Source organism: Pelodiscus sinensis, chromosome 5 (genome assembly GCF_049634645.1).
Source record: "Pelodiscus sinensis isolate JC-2024 chromosome 5, ASM4963464v1, whole genome shotgun sequence".
Taxonomy (NCBI): Eukaryota; Metazoa; Chordata; order Testudines; family Trionychidae; genus Pelodiscus; species Pelodiscus sinensis.
Window position 1 is genome coordinate 31,032,650 of NC_134715.1, and position 15,231 is coordinate 31,047,880.

General features: G+C 42.4%; 1 long non-coding RNA gene across 1 annotated transcript; it reads left to right on the forward strand.

Annotated features, from left to right (window-relative positions):
• Positions 1–3,684: 3,684 nt before the first annotated feature.
• Positions 3,685–14,876, forward strand: LOC112545152 (uncharacterized). The gene is made up of 3 exons (XR_012903801.1): positions 3,685–4,522; positions 8,538–9,974; positions 14,194–14,876. It is a non-coding gene; the product is annotated as an uncharacterized LOC112545152 (long non-coding RNA).
• Positions 14,877–15,231: the final 355 nt, after the last annotated feature.

A 15,231-nucleotide genomic window follows, 5' to 3' on the forward strand; every position in this document is an offset into this window, starting at 1 on the left:
ACGTGTTAGTTATTTTTACTAACTGATTGCAAAAGTTAGTACATACAAGCACACTAAATTAAGCTAGTAGGAATTTTTTTTTTATTATATTGATCTGTATGTATTGGTTTGCCAGAAGCTAGGAGTGGACAACAAGGAATGAGTCACTTGATTGCCCATTCTATTCATTCCCTCTGAGGGTCTGCAGGAAGAGGGAATGTCATGCTGCACACTCTGGGTGACTCTGATGGCCAGGGGGCAGTGGCATGCAGGGCTGGCTGCCCCTGGTCTCACCCTTTCCACTTGAGACACCATCCCTTCCAAGAGTGTGTAGCCAGCCTGCCCTCCTCCCCCGCAACTTTCCCAGGAGCGTGTGGAGGCTGTCAGTGCCCCCTGAGTATTACTACAGTATTGCCATTCTACAGAGAAACTGAGGCACAGAGAGATGAGCCTACTCATGCAAAACTTCATTTTATCTGAAATCCCTGGGAGAATAGCCTTGATCCAGAAAAGTGTTTTAACACTGAAGCTCTCATTTCAGTGGAACGACTCGCATACATCGTGTGTTTACATGGCTTTGCTGGATTAGGACCAGGGAGTTCAGCATCTTGCAGAATCAAGCCCAAATTGATTTGCTCTAGCCTAGCAGACCCCGTACCTCCTGTATCTCCATCCATCTGTCCCCATCAAACACTGTCCAAGGAAGAACCTTCCTCAATTCAGAGCATGCAATAAAAAAAAGCCATTTTCATTAGAGAAAGTCAAAGCTATCCGAGAAGCTGTCTTATCCACAAGACCATTCTTCTTTTGGTCCTAGTCAAGCTCCGCTAGAATGAGAAACACTGCAGTAGTTGGATTCCACCTCTTTCCATAGAAACATGAACATAACTAAAGTAGAAAAAGCCTGGTTGTACTGCTTTTTAGTTGTAAACAATCAATTCTCTGCTTTTAGCTAGATTTAGTTACATTTAGAACAAAACTGAAAAAATCAAAAAGTAATGTAACATGTGGCATGCTTTTTATTGAGTGAGCATTTTGTTTTTATATCTTGCCATGCAATAAAGTAGGAACAGCTGGCAGTCTCTGCTCCAGGGAGGGTGAGTGAATTTAAATCAACAACATTTGTTTACTCCCATAGCACTCATATTAAACATATTTTATGAATAAGTAAGTTACCATCACAGGACTAGAAAGGACCTTGAGAGGTCATCTAGTCCAGTCTCCTACATTCATGACAAAGTGAGTATTAACTAGACCAGTGGTCTCCAACCATTTTACACCCAAGATCACTTTTTAAATGACAGACCAAGCCAAGATCTACTGCCCTCCCCTTCCTTGAAGCACCGCCCTCTCTATTCTCCTCCTCTCCATCACTTGCTATCCCCAATCCTTATACTGCTGCTTTTTTTAAAAGGTTTTTCCAGCATTTGGAAGTGGTGCTCAGCCAGGGTGCAACATACTCCACGTGGACTTTGTGCTGTTGCAAAAAAAGCAAATATGATTCCAGGTTGTATCAACAGGTGTGTTGTAAGCAAAACTCGTGAAGTCATTCTGCCGCTCTACTCTGCACTAGTTAGGCCTCAGCTGGAGTACTGTGTCCAGTTCTGGGTGCCACATTTCAAGAAAGATGTGGAGAAATTGGAAAGGGTACAGAGAAGAGCAACAAGAATGATTAAAGGTTTAGAGAACATGACCTATGAAGCCAGGCTTCATGAACTGGGCTTGTTTAGTTTGGAAAAAAGAAGATTAAGGGGGGACATGATAGCGGTTTTCAAATATCTAAAAGGGTGTCACAAGGAAGAAGGAGAAAATTTGTTCCTCTTGGTTTCTGAGGAGAGGACAAGGAGTAATGGGCTTAAAGTGCAGCAGGGAAGGTTTAGATTGGACATTAGGAAAAAATTCCTAACTGTCAGGGTGGTCAAATATTGGAATAAATTGCCAAGGGAGGTGGTGGAATCTCCCTCTCTGGAGATATTTAAGAACAGGTTAGATAGACATCTGTCAGGGATGGTGTAGACGGAGCTTGGTCCTGCCTTGAGGGCGGGGGGCTGGACTCGATGACCTCTCGAGGTCCCTTCCAGTCCTATTATTCTATGATTCTATGATTCTAAGAAGCTGCCTGGCCAGCTGGCTGTGGCCTTCAGCCCGGAGGAGGCTGAACCGCACTCCAGCTGATTGGGCAGCTTCCCCTCTGAGCCTGCCCACGTGGAGTGTGGTACTCCCTGGCTGAGCGCCATGGCCAGCTGGCCGGGAAGCCACTTCTCTTCGTTCCCGCCGAGCTGCCCTGCGCTCAGCCCGGGAAGCTTGCTCCAGCACAGCTGGAGCTAGACGCAGCCTCCCTGGGCTGAGCGCAGGGCAGCCGGGCTAGAGGGAAGAGAAGTGGCTGCCCGGCCAGCTGGCCATGGCGCTCAGCCAGGGTGCACCAAGCTACATGTGGGCAGGAGTAGAGGAGAAGCCGCCGATCAGCTGGAGCACAGGGCAGCCTCTTTCTGCTGAAAGCCACAGTCAGCTGGCCGAGGTATTTCAGCCCTCCCGACCTTCCAGCTCCCACCATTCCGCGCAGCTACTCACCTGTGTTGTTGCTCGGTGAGTCGCTGCTCCTTAAATGAGGAAATCTAATGTAAATGTACTACGCAGGCGCGCAATTCAGAGAGGGTTCAAGAGCTACTCTTGGAGCCCCTGAGATCTACCGGTATATCGCGATCTACTGGTTGGTGACCACGGAACTAGACCATTCCTGACGGATGCTTGTCTAACCTGCTCTTAAATTTCCGATGATGGAGAGTCCACAACAGGAGCGTACTAGCAATCAAAATAGGCCCAGGAAATGGATTGAGAATGGCCCTCTCCATGACGTCCCCCTGCGTGCCCCTCAAGCCCTGGCCCCTACATCATGTTCGGCACACTGCACAGGCCTCTTGGAGTGAGGGGCAATGGCGTGTGGACATGACGGCCCACCGGACGATGGCCCACCAGGAAATTCCCTGTATCTGCCCCTGGTCCACAACCTTCCTAAGCAATTTATTCCAGTGCTTAACTACCCTAACAGTTAGGAAGTTATTCCTAAAGTCCTACCTACAACTCCCTTGCTTTGTGTCCTATCCTCAAAGATTAAGAAGAACAATTTTTGTCTCTCCTCCTTGTAACAGCCTTTTATGTGCTTGAAACCAGTTATCATCTTCTCTGTCTTCTTTTTTCCCGGACTAAATAACCCTCCCCCCTTTTTTTCAGTCTTGCCTCACCTGTCAGGCTTTCAAGACCTTTAACCCTTTTTGTTGTTCTGCTCTGTTCATCCATTTCCCATGTTTCCAGCTTTTGCTTTATTTTTTTTCAAAAGTCAAAAAAAGGAAACTCCTTCAGATATGTTCTTCATGGGGTTGCACAACTGACTATATCATTCATTCCCTCATGTCAAAGCTTTACTTTCAACACCAGGAAGGGAGTTGCCAACAAGATCAGTGGCACATATGGTGCACTGCCAAACACTAATGGAAAAGAGCCCATCAAATGATGCTTCCATGCCCATGATAATCAACCAACCCATCTGCACAGTTGCAGCAAACTTGTGCTTATTGCAACATCTGCCCTTCGGTTATTATGATCAATTTAACATATTCCAGAGGATCCATAAGAACCCTGAGTCTGGATGTGATACCAATAAAACCTACAGGGACATGCCAGAACAGCTTCATGAGGGATTTCACGGCATCCAGATTCACCATAGTCAGTTAAGTACACATTCCTTTGGTGCATGTGTGGCTAATCTACTTTTAATTGAGCTCCATTGTTTTCATCTGTTTGGTAAACAAATGTGCAGAGGTGCAAAAGCTGCTGCTTGTTTATAACACAAACAGAATGCAGATTGCTGAAGCTTTGGAAAGAGGCATGGTTGGCAGTGACTGGATGTTTAATGCTCAGGCATATTCCTTGCTTTGCACTCTTCTGATTTTTTTTTAACATTTCTTAGACATTTCAGTCCCAGCTGGTGATTCTGTGTGACTACAACAGCTGAGTGTAGGTGTATGCAGAGGTCCTGCTCCAAACATAGCAATACATGTGCCAGAATTTTTTTTCTTATTAAATATCAAGCCTTTCTGGACTGGCCTGAAAGAGGTGGATTTTTTGGTATTATGAAGACTCATTCATTGCTTCATTGGCAAATGTCAATCTCATTCTATTCACCTTCCACCTGATTTGAAAAGAAGATAATTGTATTTCCCTTTCCCCTTCAAAGCCCAAAAATGTCACTTAAGGAAACCATTATTGCTAATGTTTTTTGTATCATTTGATGTTTAAGACCTGAATCCCTCCATCTGTATTTACAGATTGTCTGCTCCTACCACACCTCTCTCTGCAGGGGCAGGATTGTCACAGTTTCCATATGAGGGTCATACGTCTCCTGCATGATGAAAAGGGCTGTTTTGCAGCTGGTACAAATGAAAAGAACATAAGAACAGCCATACTGGGTCAGACCAAAAGTACATCTAGCCCAGTAACTGTCTCCCAACAGTGACCAATGCCAGAGGAGAAGTGAACAGAACAGGTAATCATCACATGATCCCTCTCCTGTCATCCATTTCCAGCTTCTGACAAACAGAGGCAAGGGACATCATTCCTACCCATCCTGGCTATTAGCCATTGATGGGCCTAACTTCCATGAATTTATTTAGGTTTTTTTTACCCTGCTAAAGTCCCGGTCTTCACATCATCCTCTGGCAAGGAGTTCCACAGGTTGACTCTGTGCTGCATGAAGAAAAACTTCCTTTTGTTTGTTTTAAACCTGCTACCTATTAATTTCATTTGGTGTCCCCTAGTTCTTATGTTATGGGAACAAGACAATAACTAACTTTTCCTTATTCACTTTTTCCACACTAATCATGATTTTATAGATCTCTATTATATCTCTCCCACCACCTTAGTCTCCTCTTTTCAAAGCACTTTTTAATCTCTTTTCATATGAGACAAGTTCCAAGCCCTTAATCATTTTTGTTGCCCTTTTTTGAACATTTTTCAATACCAAGATATTTTTTTTGAGATTAGGCGGTCACATCTGTACATAGTATCCATCAAAATTACAAAGGGGGCGGATGAGTGCAGGAAGGCTACTGGCTCAATGCTTAAATGGGAGTGACCCATGAATGCCACACAGAGGCCTGAAATACCATAGCCTGCTTGTGATTTACAGAGTGAATTTTATCTTCTCTTCCCCAACTCTCATGAAGTTCCCTGAACAACACTTGAGTCATTGGGCTTCATGCAGGGATCATGGCAGTGAATTGCAACTAAAGATTGTAGATTCAGATGATATGATCCCTTTACAGTAATTTAGAAAGCTTGCCTAAGTTAAACGATCCATATTAGGGGACAGCCCCTTTGCACATTTCTGAATTGCAACTTTATTCCTGGAAGACTTTTATTCTCCAGTAAATCAGCTTTGGTATGACTAATGTACCCTAGTACCATATCCCTGACTGACTGCTACTTATGTGGCAAGAGAAAACAGAACCATCTTTCTGCCCATTAGTCTTCACAATGGGGGATGCTGCATCTTTTAATCAGCTTGCCATCCTTCTTCTTAGCAGGGTCTCAAAGTGACATCTAGTGGAATACCTGCTCTCTGTGGGAAAATTTAATTAAACCACAGTCCCTTTATACCCATACAAATATTGTGAAGGAAAACAACTCAACTCCTTTGACATTTTTGCAAATAGGTTCAGTGGAATCGGCTGTGTTTACTTTAACCAACATTTGTTTTTCAGTCAATTACTCCTAAGTCTTTTTCTTCCATAATTTATTACAAGCATCATAGCCATAATAATAAATACAAGTTGTTTCCCTTTATTATTGTTGTCTTGTATGCTGTGGAAACAAATGAGGAAAAACAGCCTCCCTATTTTTCTGTTTCTGTAATAGCCTTGAATTGCTTGTAGATCATAATTATGGACTGTAGCAATCTCAAATTGGCCAGAATTTAATCCTAAATACAAGCAGAAAATTTACTTTGCTGCTTTAAAGTAAAGTTTTGTTTTGTGTCCACACCGGAGACCCGTCCTAAAGCTGATTGAAGTCACTGAGAATGTTTTCATAATCTTCAGTGATCTTTGTCTCAAGTATCTGTGGCCCCCTCTCACCTCACAGATCAACATGCTGCTTCTATGCAGCACTGCATATCCTCCCTTACAATCCTTCAGCCAAGAATTTTCAGGAAACACTCAACCTTTTCCAAAGAAAAAGCTATGTAAAGTTACACCAAAATTCTGACTTTGACACGAGGGCCATAACAGAGGAGATACAAATATAAAGCTGAAATCCTGAATCCCTCAGGCTACGTCTACATTTGCATGATCTTTCACAAATACTCTTTAACACAGGAGTTCTTGCGTTAAAGTATTTGTGCAAGAGAGCGTCTACACTGGCATGTGCCTTTGCGCAAGAGATGTGCTTTTGCACAAGAGCATCTGTGCCAGTGTAGACGCTCTCTTGCGCAAGAAAGCTCCGATGGCCATTTTAGCCATTGGGCTTTCTTGCGCAAGAAATTCATGTTGCCTGTCTACACTGGCCTCTTGTGCAAGAACAGTTGCGCAAGAGGGCTTATTCCTGAGCAGGAGCATCATAGTTCTTGCATAAGAAGCACTGATTTCACACATTAAAACGTCAGTGTTCTTGCGCAAGAACTCCCCGCCAGTGTAGACAGGCAGCATGTTTTTGTGCACAAAATCATGCCAATGTAGACACAGCCTCAAAGTGCATGGGGATTTTGCCATTGATTTCAGTGGGAACAGGATTGTACCTAAAATTTCAATTGTGACCAAATGTTTTTTTGCTAGTCAATCAAATGTTGCCAGAATATAGGAAAACCGTGATTTTTTTCATTGCTGTTTTCATTATAAAATGTCATCTTTGCAAAAGCCAAGCTCGCTTTTCACAATGCTTTTGCACATACCAGGTGTGCATGAAGTGTTTTAAGAACGAGCAATGGAAGAACAGTACATGCAGTACTCGTTTAATCTACCAGTACATGCTGTATACTCGTTTAATCTACCAGCTAACTCTGTCCTGCTATTTGGCTTTGTAATTTAAGAAAATAGTCTAACCTTTCATAAAAATCTTTCATCAAAGCAAAATACATTTTCCAGATAAATTGTGAGCTTTGTTAACTTATCTGAAAGTATTTCCATTTCCCAAACTGTTGTTTGGCTGACCAGCCCCAAGCTCACTGGTAAGAGAATATGGTTCTATTTTTTGTTTCTTGTGCTTTATAATAAGCAAAATACGGAACTCCTAGGCTACATAAAATCTTGACGTGGCATCTGGGAAGCTCCTCAACAGTAACTTTAAAAAACTTTAATGTTATCAGTAAATAAGATGTGATCGCATTTGATCAACCAAGGTGCTTAGGTGCTTTTAAAAAATCAATGGAATTAGGACATTTTTAATCTTAAAATTCAAATTAAAACAAAGTCACATCCAAGAGGAGAAAAGAGCTAGGAAATAAGTAGGGCACTGTCAGTGGTCCTGACATTTTGAAATAAGAGACTCAGTGTGTTTTACAAAAGTGTAAAAAGGTAAATTGAGCAGGATGTTGAGGGGCAGCAAGTTCCATAGCTAAAATATGATTGTCTGCTGACCCAAGAAGTAATGATGGAGCCCCCTCACCAATGAGAGTGGATGTAGAGCAGGGCTCAAGAGTGAGATGTCAACCACATAGCCAGGACTTTGTGTGAGGCTTTAAAAGCCAAAAGAGCCAATTTGAAGTCCCAGTGAAGAATGTAGAGGCAAATATACTCATAGCTGCTTAGCCTCAGAAGCATACCTGATGCTGCATTCTGGACAAGCCATCCTGCTGTACGCCCTGCAAAGCAGTGCTGTTTCCATGTTGTCTACTGACAGTGCTGACTGTATAACTGGGAAGTGGGAAATGAAAAGCTTTTTCCACTGGTCCTGAGGCAGGGCTTTCTTGGGAAGGCTGTAGGGGTAAAGGATTTTTCAGCATTCTTGACTGAATACACCAGCCTGGTGCTGATCTCATTGACACTGGCTTTCCCTGAAGGTAAGTACATTGACATCAATGGATTTACTCCTGATTTCTCCCTGTAGTGGAAGTAGGTCCATACCTCCAACAGTGTGTCTCATAAGTGTTTGGGTTACAGATGAGCTCAAACAAAATCCCTCTGCCCCTATATATCAAGGTATTCTTATCTGAGATTGTTCATTGAGACGATTCTAAAGGGAGGGGCCAGCTGCAAGATTTGAATGCAGATTTGCATATGGGACTGTGGTCCCAATCCTCAAGCCAGCACCAGCCTAAACAACTGAGCAGGGCAATAGGGTGATATACAAGTGGCTGTTAAGCTGTAAATCAACTCCTTCCCAGTCCATAAAGTAGCTGTAAAGGAACTCCTTCCCTTACACAAACTTGCTGCAGAGAATCAAAAATCCTCTCGCCCCTCTCACACCTGCATGCATGCTACCAGGTAAGGATCCCTAGTGAACTGCAGCCCATCCCTGTCCCTTATATCTTATTCTTCCACTTGCAGTAACCAGTTCTCCTGTTACAGGAAGCAGAAGCAGGATTTGCCCCCATGTGATCCAGAAAACCATTTCCAACTCCTTCCTCTGTGATCTTTTGAAGAGAGAACAAAACAAGACCATATGTCACACTGCCATTAAGGACAGACTTGTTTCACTGTAGCAAATTCAAAGGAAGAGAACATTTATACACTAAAATGTTTATTTAGCCAATGATTTTTAATTCCTTATGTTTATAATATCACGTGTGTCTCATAAATGTTTTCTTGGCCTTACTGTAGTTTCATAAAACAATTGCAGTGTTGCATACACATGATGGCTTCCGTTCAAGATGAAGTAAGAAAAGTTGAGCTGCTGAGAGGAGCTAGTGAACTTGGTATTGTAAACAGAAATATTTGTAAAGGTTTACAGTTAATAGCTCTGTTAATAGCTCTGTTTCTGATGTGTTCAAGTGTCCCCCAGTTAGAAACTTCTTGTTTAAGGATCATTGTATTGCCTATTGCCTTTGTCTCATGCACAAACTCCAACTAATATCATTCAAAGATGCACATCCAGACTGTATATGGCTCTCAACAGCAAATGAAGTAGGCAAAAGAAGGAAGATCTGAAATATAACTAAAGTTTGCTTTAAGATGGACTTTACATCACACTGTGCCTACTGTGAGTCAAATTTTCATAGACTGGTGCTCAAGTCACATGTAAAACCTGTACGTGTACATTATGCAAGTGAAGGGCTTGATTAGCCTCTTATGCCTGATTTACACTGAGGTAAGTTCAAAAAAATCCACATTTACATTTATGTAAAAATGGTGTTAAGTGGGACCTAGTTTTATATTTATATATACCATCCAATACTTTGTGTGCAGAATGGATATGCTGAAGCACAATAGCCTATTTTACCCCTGCAAAAATGTGTTTCAAATGCAGCTTTTGCTTATGCAGCTGGTGCACATGCAAATTTTGTAGGTGCCACCTTTAGGAAGCTTTGAAAGCTTGCCTCTATTTGTACAGAAAAAATTGCTAAATGTTGAAGTTGGCGGATGTGATGGAACACTAAAGTAAACTGGCCTGTGCTAACATCTCCTTTAAATTGTGAACAGTATGATTATCTTCAGCTATATTAAATATTACCCAAAATAGGTCAGGGAGCCTACAGCACATTTTGCAGTTAAGACACTGATTGGAATGACTTGCCTTCAGATATTCAGAAAGAAATTGCTTTTTTTTCTATTCTGAAGCAAAGTGTCAGTTAAAATGGCAGCACCTTTTTCATAAGGTGGTAATAATTACACTACTAGTTTGTTTGTTTTTGTATGTTTAATGCAAGAGTAGGAAACCTGCAAATCTGACACCCGCCTTATTTTGATCCAGCCCACAGCAAGGCTCGGAGATTCACCCCACAGCAAGACTCTAAGCCCTCAGTGCCCTCAAGGCTGGAGTGTAAGTACCAGCACACTCTGCTGCTGGTGAGTGTCTTTTTCTTGTATTTTCTTTTTTTCCAGTTGGGAGCCAGGTCTTTGGGGTTTCTGTTTTGTTTGGTTTGCTTCTCACTTGTGTGTGGCCCGACTGATTTTTCTGTGGGTCAGTGGCCCCGATCAAAAAATATGTTCCCCACCTCAGTTTAATTGAATGTGTTGTTAGTAGATGTAATTTTAACAATCAATTTTAGGTTTTTTTTAATGTATTTCCTCTCTCTCATGCCAGTCTACAAGTTTCTGGTGTGGGATGGGTTGGTTTGTTGCTTTTGTTTTTACAAATGACTCCCTGTGGGCCAGATTGTACATGACTCTTCTGGCGGTGCACAGATGAAAGGGCACAATGAGTCATGTCTTTTTTTCCCATCACCCTCTGTGTGCCCTCTTTAATAAAGGACAGGGAAAGTTGCAATCTCTTTGTAGGAAAATCTGTAAGAAAGGATCCTGCGAGAACAAAATTTTAGGAAGTCTTGTTCAATGAGTTTTCCCCAAATCATTACACAGGGAAAATTTACCCGCTTCCCTCCACCCCCTATTTTTTATTCTCCCAACCACAAACTGTGGTGCCTTGCGATCTGTTGTGGATCTTGGAGGAAATGCCTGGGCCCCAGTACTACCCTCACAAGTTCTGTAGCACCCTCTCTCCTGCTCTCTTTGGTTCCTCATGGCTTCATTGGTAAGATTCCTTAATGAACTTCTGCCAATGTTTTTACTTCCTGATGAGCAGCATCTATACCATGGACAAAAATTTCCAGTGAGGCTGAGACTGAGACACGATTTCACTTGTAATATAAACCCAATTTAAATCCACCAAGGCCATAGGAATGAATACACCATGCAGCCCTAAATAAACTAGTATCAAAATGGCTGACAGCAGGTACTGTACTTGAGGTAGTCTTAGAATATCTAGCTTCCAGTGGTTACCTGAAGGCCTCCATGTCCAGATTTCTGACACAATCCTCCTCTGAAACATAACTTGCTGCATTTGAATTGAGCATCAATAGTACCATGCCACCATTTCAATAGCATGAAAGGCAAAACTATAGATGGTTAGGGACAGCAATGAATGGAAAGAAAAATGTTCTTTCATTATGGTGATGTGTTGCTTCTCTAAGAAGTCCTTGGAGATGATGCAGTAGGAGTCGCTATACATATAGTTGGCTGACACACAATTGTTTGTCTGCTTTTGGTATTTGGAAGCTAGTTTGTTAATGGGTCCTGCTTATACTTTAACATACATGATTTCCTTCACAAGTGGCAGAGTTTCAAATAATAGCTTGTGATATACTAATAAATTATTCAGACTTCTGAGCAGGCTACATGAAAAGCACATTTTTCCATCTGCAGCTGGCTAAGCATTTGCAACTGTTTCCCTTGGATCTGGACTGCAGCACAGTTATCCGTGCTTTCGTGACCTCCAGAATGGATTAATACAATATGCTCTGCATGGGGCTACTGTTGAAGGTTACTCAGAAGCTTTAGCTGATAAAACATGTGGCTACCCACCTGGGTGGCAATAGTAATCACAGAAAGTGTGTTGTTCAATTTCTCCAGTCTGAAGCGAAAGCATGTGCTGCAGATGAGGGACATGGGGTCCAGTTCTCTTCTAAACATGCAGCAGTTTTATACTCATGCAATAATGCTAGTACAATACTACTGCCTTAATTGGAATTACCTCTGAGTTACACTGGTGTAATTAGCTTACAATTACTATATAGATCACACTATGACAAACACTAGAATCACAGGTCTTTTCTCCTTACAGTAAAGGGGAATTCCATTTGGCTTCTAGTAATAGATCCCTTATTGTTCCTGTAGGCAGCCACAAAAGGCCTGATCACTTACTCATTAATACAAATCCAGTACATTACTAGCCTTTCTTCCTGCTTGTTTGTGGGTGCAATTCCTATGTCTGGTGTAAACATACCAGAGCTAGCTTTGATTAGCTATATCAGGGGTGGGGAACCAATAGCCTGCAAGCCTCATCCAGGTCCCCCGGCTTACTTTGATCTGGCCTGCAACAAGTCTCCAAGCATGTGAGCAGAGCCCTAGCACCCTGAGTTGAGTGAGGTGACTGTGGTTCCCCCCCACACATGTACACACACACTTGTGCATGGCTCCTAACTGATTTTCTGTGGGTCAGTGGCCCCTGACTGAAAAAGGATTCCCTATCCTTGAGAGAGATCAAAGCTAGCGCAAGTAACAGTAGCAATGAAGCCATGGCAGCATAGATACTGATCACAAGAATATGCCACCCTGTGTAACTGCCACTCCACTGCCAGAGGTACTCAAACTATATCAAAACTAGCACAGAAATAGTCTGTATGTACTGCAATCACTCCTCCAGATTGCAGTGCAGACATACGCTAAGTAGGTCCTGATTATTTCAAACACTGCCCCTCTTCCCATGTTCCAGAAAGGGATGAGCTAAACTACAGCACTCAAGCAAAGAACCCCCGGATTTAAACATTTGGAAACAGAAATGGGATCTCAACTCTCTAGCTAGTTCAAGAAGATCCAAATTTGCTAGCCATCTGTTTACTGACTCTTCAAGATCTATCTCTTCTCTCAGTCTTTTGCGTGGAGTAAGGGAATGTAATTATACTGGGGGGATCTGGAGATTTTTCTTTAACTTTTGTTTTTATCTGTTCACTTGTGGAATTACATTAAGTTTAAATTTAACTAAGAACATAAGAACAGCCATACTTGGTCAGACAAAGGTCCATCTAGCCCAGTATCCTGTCTTCCAGCAGTGGCCAATACCAGATGCCCCATAGGACGGGAACGCAACAGGGAATCATCACATGATCCCTCTCCTGTCATCCAAAAAAAAATACACTAAGTTGGATTGTGCCTTCCCATTAATTTATAGGGAGTTTGGGGTGCACAAGAAATGCAGGTTTAAGTCACTAATGAGTGCAGTATTCTCCTATACCCTGGCTAGATGAAACACACCACATACATAGAACCTTGCCTTGCACCATTCTGCATATAAGTAACACATATGTATGTGCGTAGTGAATTGAAGTTATTAGGTCTTGGAGTGAGCAAAAGCTAGGGAATCAGGACCCAAAAAGATGTGTTTTTCTGAGTTGAAAACGATAATCAACACAATAACTACTCTCTCCACCCCACCCCAAAAAATTGCTATTAGTCACATTTTATCTCTTAAGCTCTATAGCCTACTTTGTCAGTATCCCATAACTCAAGTCCTTGACTATGTGTCAGCAGATGCCTGGAAGATGATATTTCACAGTTTTCCAGTAGCTAGACTAGCCTTCTGCAGGACTCTTAACCTTGAGCTAACAATAATTGTCTTTCAAGGAGTAAACCATTTTGCTGCAGCTGTTTACTATTTACACAAAGGAAATGGCATGTGAGACTTCCCATTCATACAGTTTTGTTATGTGGACTTCACTTTTTTCAAAAAAAGACATCAGATTTCATTACTTTTTTTCAACTTCCAGTGGGCATGCTGTCTTCAGCTGTCACTGGCCAATTTTTTCAGCCTTGCTTATTGTCAGATGCAATATTAATTATTTCAATCATTTTCCTCTCTATTTATTACTGAACCATGAAAAATGAGCACTGAGGTAATGATTAATCAGAAAGCTGTGGCTGAAAGTGAAGGCTGGGGTTTGCAGGGCTGTATATGAAAAACTTTTTTTATGATAATATATTGTTTGTGAATGGGTTATTTATTGGAGACATCTGCAGTACTATAAAGTTTGTAATGATGATTACTAAAGTGTATCCGTATGTGGAATGTGTGTTCCTATTTGTAAACTTGGCAATTGGTCCAAAAAACATTTTCATCGCTTAAAAATGAATTTGAAAATCCCTTTTTAATATTCAGCATATTTTTCAAAACCACCAGGCTAACTCCTGTTCTCAACTAGAGTAGTCCAGTCTAAATCCAGAGTAACTCCATGAAATAAGTGGGGTAACTCTAGAATTACACTCACGTGACTGAGAACAGAATTTGTTCCCTCGTACATTCCAGTGTCCTACAAAATTTAGTAGCCTTTCTTTAGCCAAAAAAAAATCTCTTTAAAATAAAAATATGCTAAATAAAATCATTTGTCAGAAAGAAAATTGAAATTTTTGTGATTCTAAAATTCAAGATTTTGATATTTTTTGTCAATTTTTCCATAATCCTTATTTCAGATCTCACTAGTTTAACTGTCCACAATACTTATTACATTTATAGAGCGCCTGATCCAGCTCCTATGAATGAGGTCACTGCCAGTAGTTTTCATTGAGACTGATTGGCATTTCATCACATAGTGCCTTACAGATGTGAAAGACTGCACAAATATTGGCATCTCCACAATGGACCTCTGACGCAGATAAGTAATTCTTACCTTTGTTTCTCAGATAAGGAAACTGAGGCAGGAGGGTGCTGTGACTTGCTCCAGACAGCACATACATGACAGATATGAATTAACAGGGATGGGCAACAACTCAATTTTTAAAATTTGATAAAAGTCTGAGTTGGAAGGGGGGGACTATAAATGGTTAGCTTATTCAACTGAGGTCAGATCTGAGGAGGTAGGGTCCAACCACATTACCTTCCAGTGGACCATTCTAGTACTTTTTTTTTTTTCAAAAGTAGCGACAACATGTTCTGAGCCCTTCTCAAGATCTACAAAACTACTACATATTCATGGAAGGATCGTTCTGTTTATTTGATGTGGTGCAATTTTTGTTAGTATTCTTGGACTTCTTACTGTTACTATGTAGCCCAAGGATATTCGCTAATACAGGCAGTCCCCGAGTTATGCGGATCCGACGTAAGTCGGATCCGCAGTTACGAACGGGGTTTGCTGCCCGTCTCCCTGGTCTGCTGGAGACCAGCAGACCAGGGAGACGGGAAGCAAAGCCTCTGAGGATGCCGGCAGGGGGACAGCCGCGGTGCGTCTGGGCTGCCCACGTGCTCCGCGGCTTTGCTCCATGTCTCCCCAGACCAGGGAGACGGGGAGCAAAGCCGGGAAGCACGTGGGCAGCGGACAGCCCAGACGCGACGCGGCTGTCCCGCTGCCAGCGTGCTCCGCGGCTTTGCTCTGCTTTGCTCCCCGTCTCCCTGGTCTGCTGGAGACCAGCAGACCAGGGAGACGGGGAGCAGAGCCGCGGAGCACGTGGGCAGCAGGACAGCCGCGGCGCGTCTGAGCTGTCCCGCTGCCCCCGTGCTCCGTGGCTTTGCTCCGGACGCCTGTGGTACAGCAGCTGGGGTGCTGCCGGTTGGTCC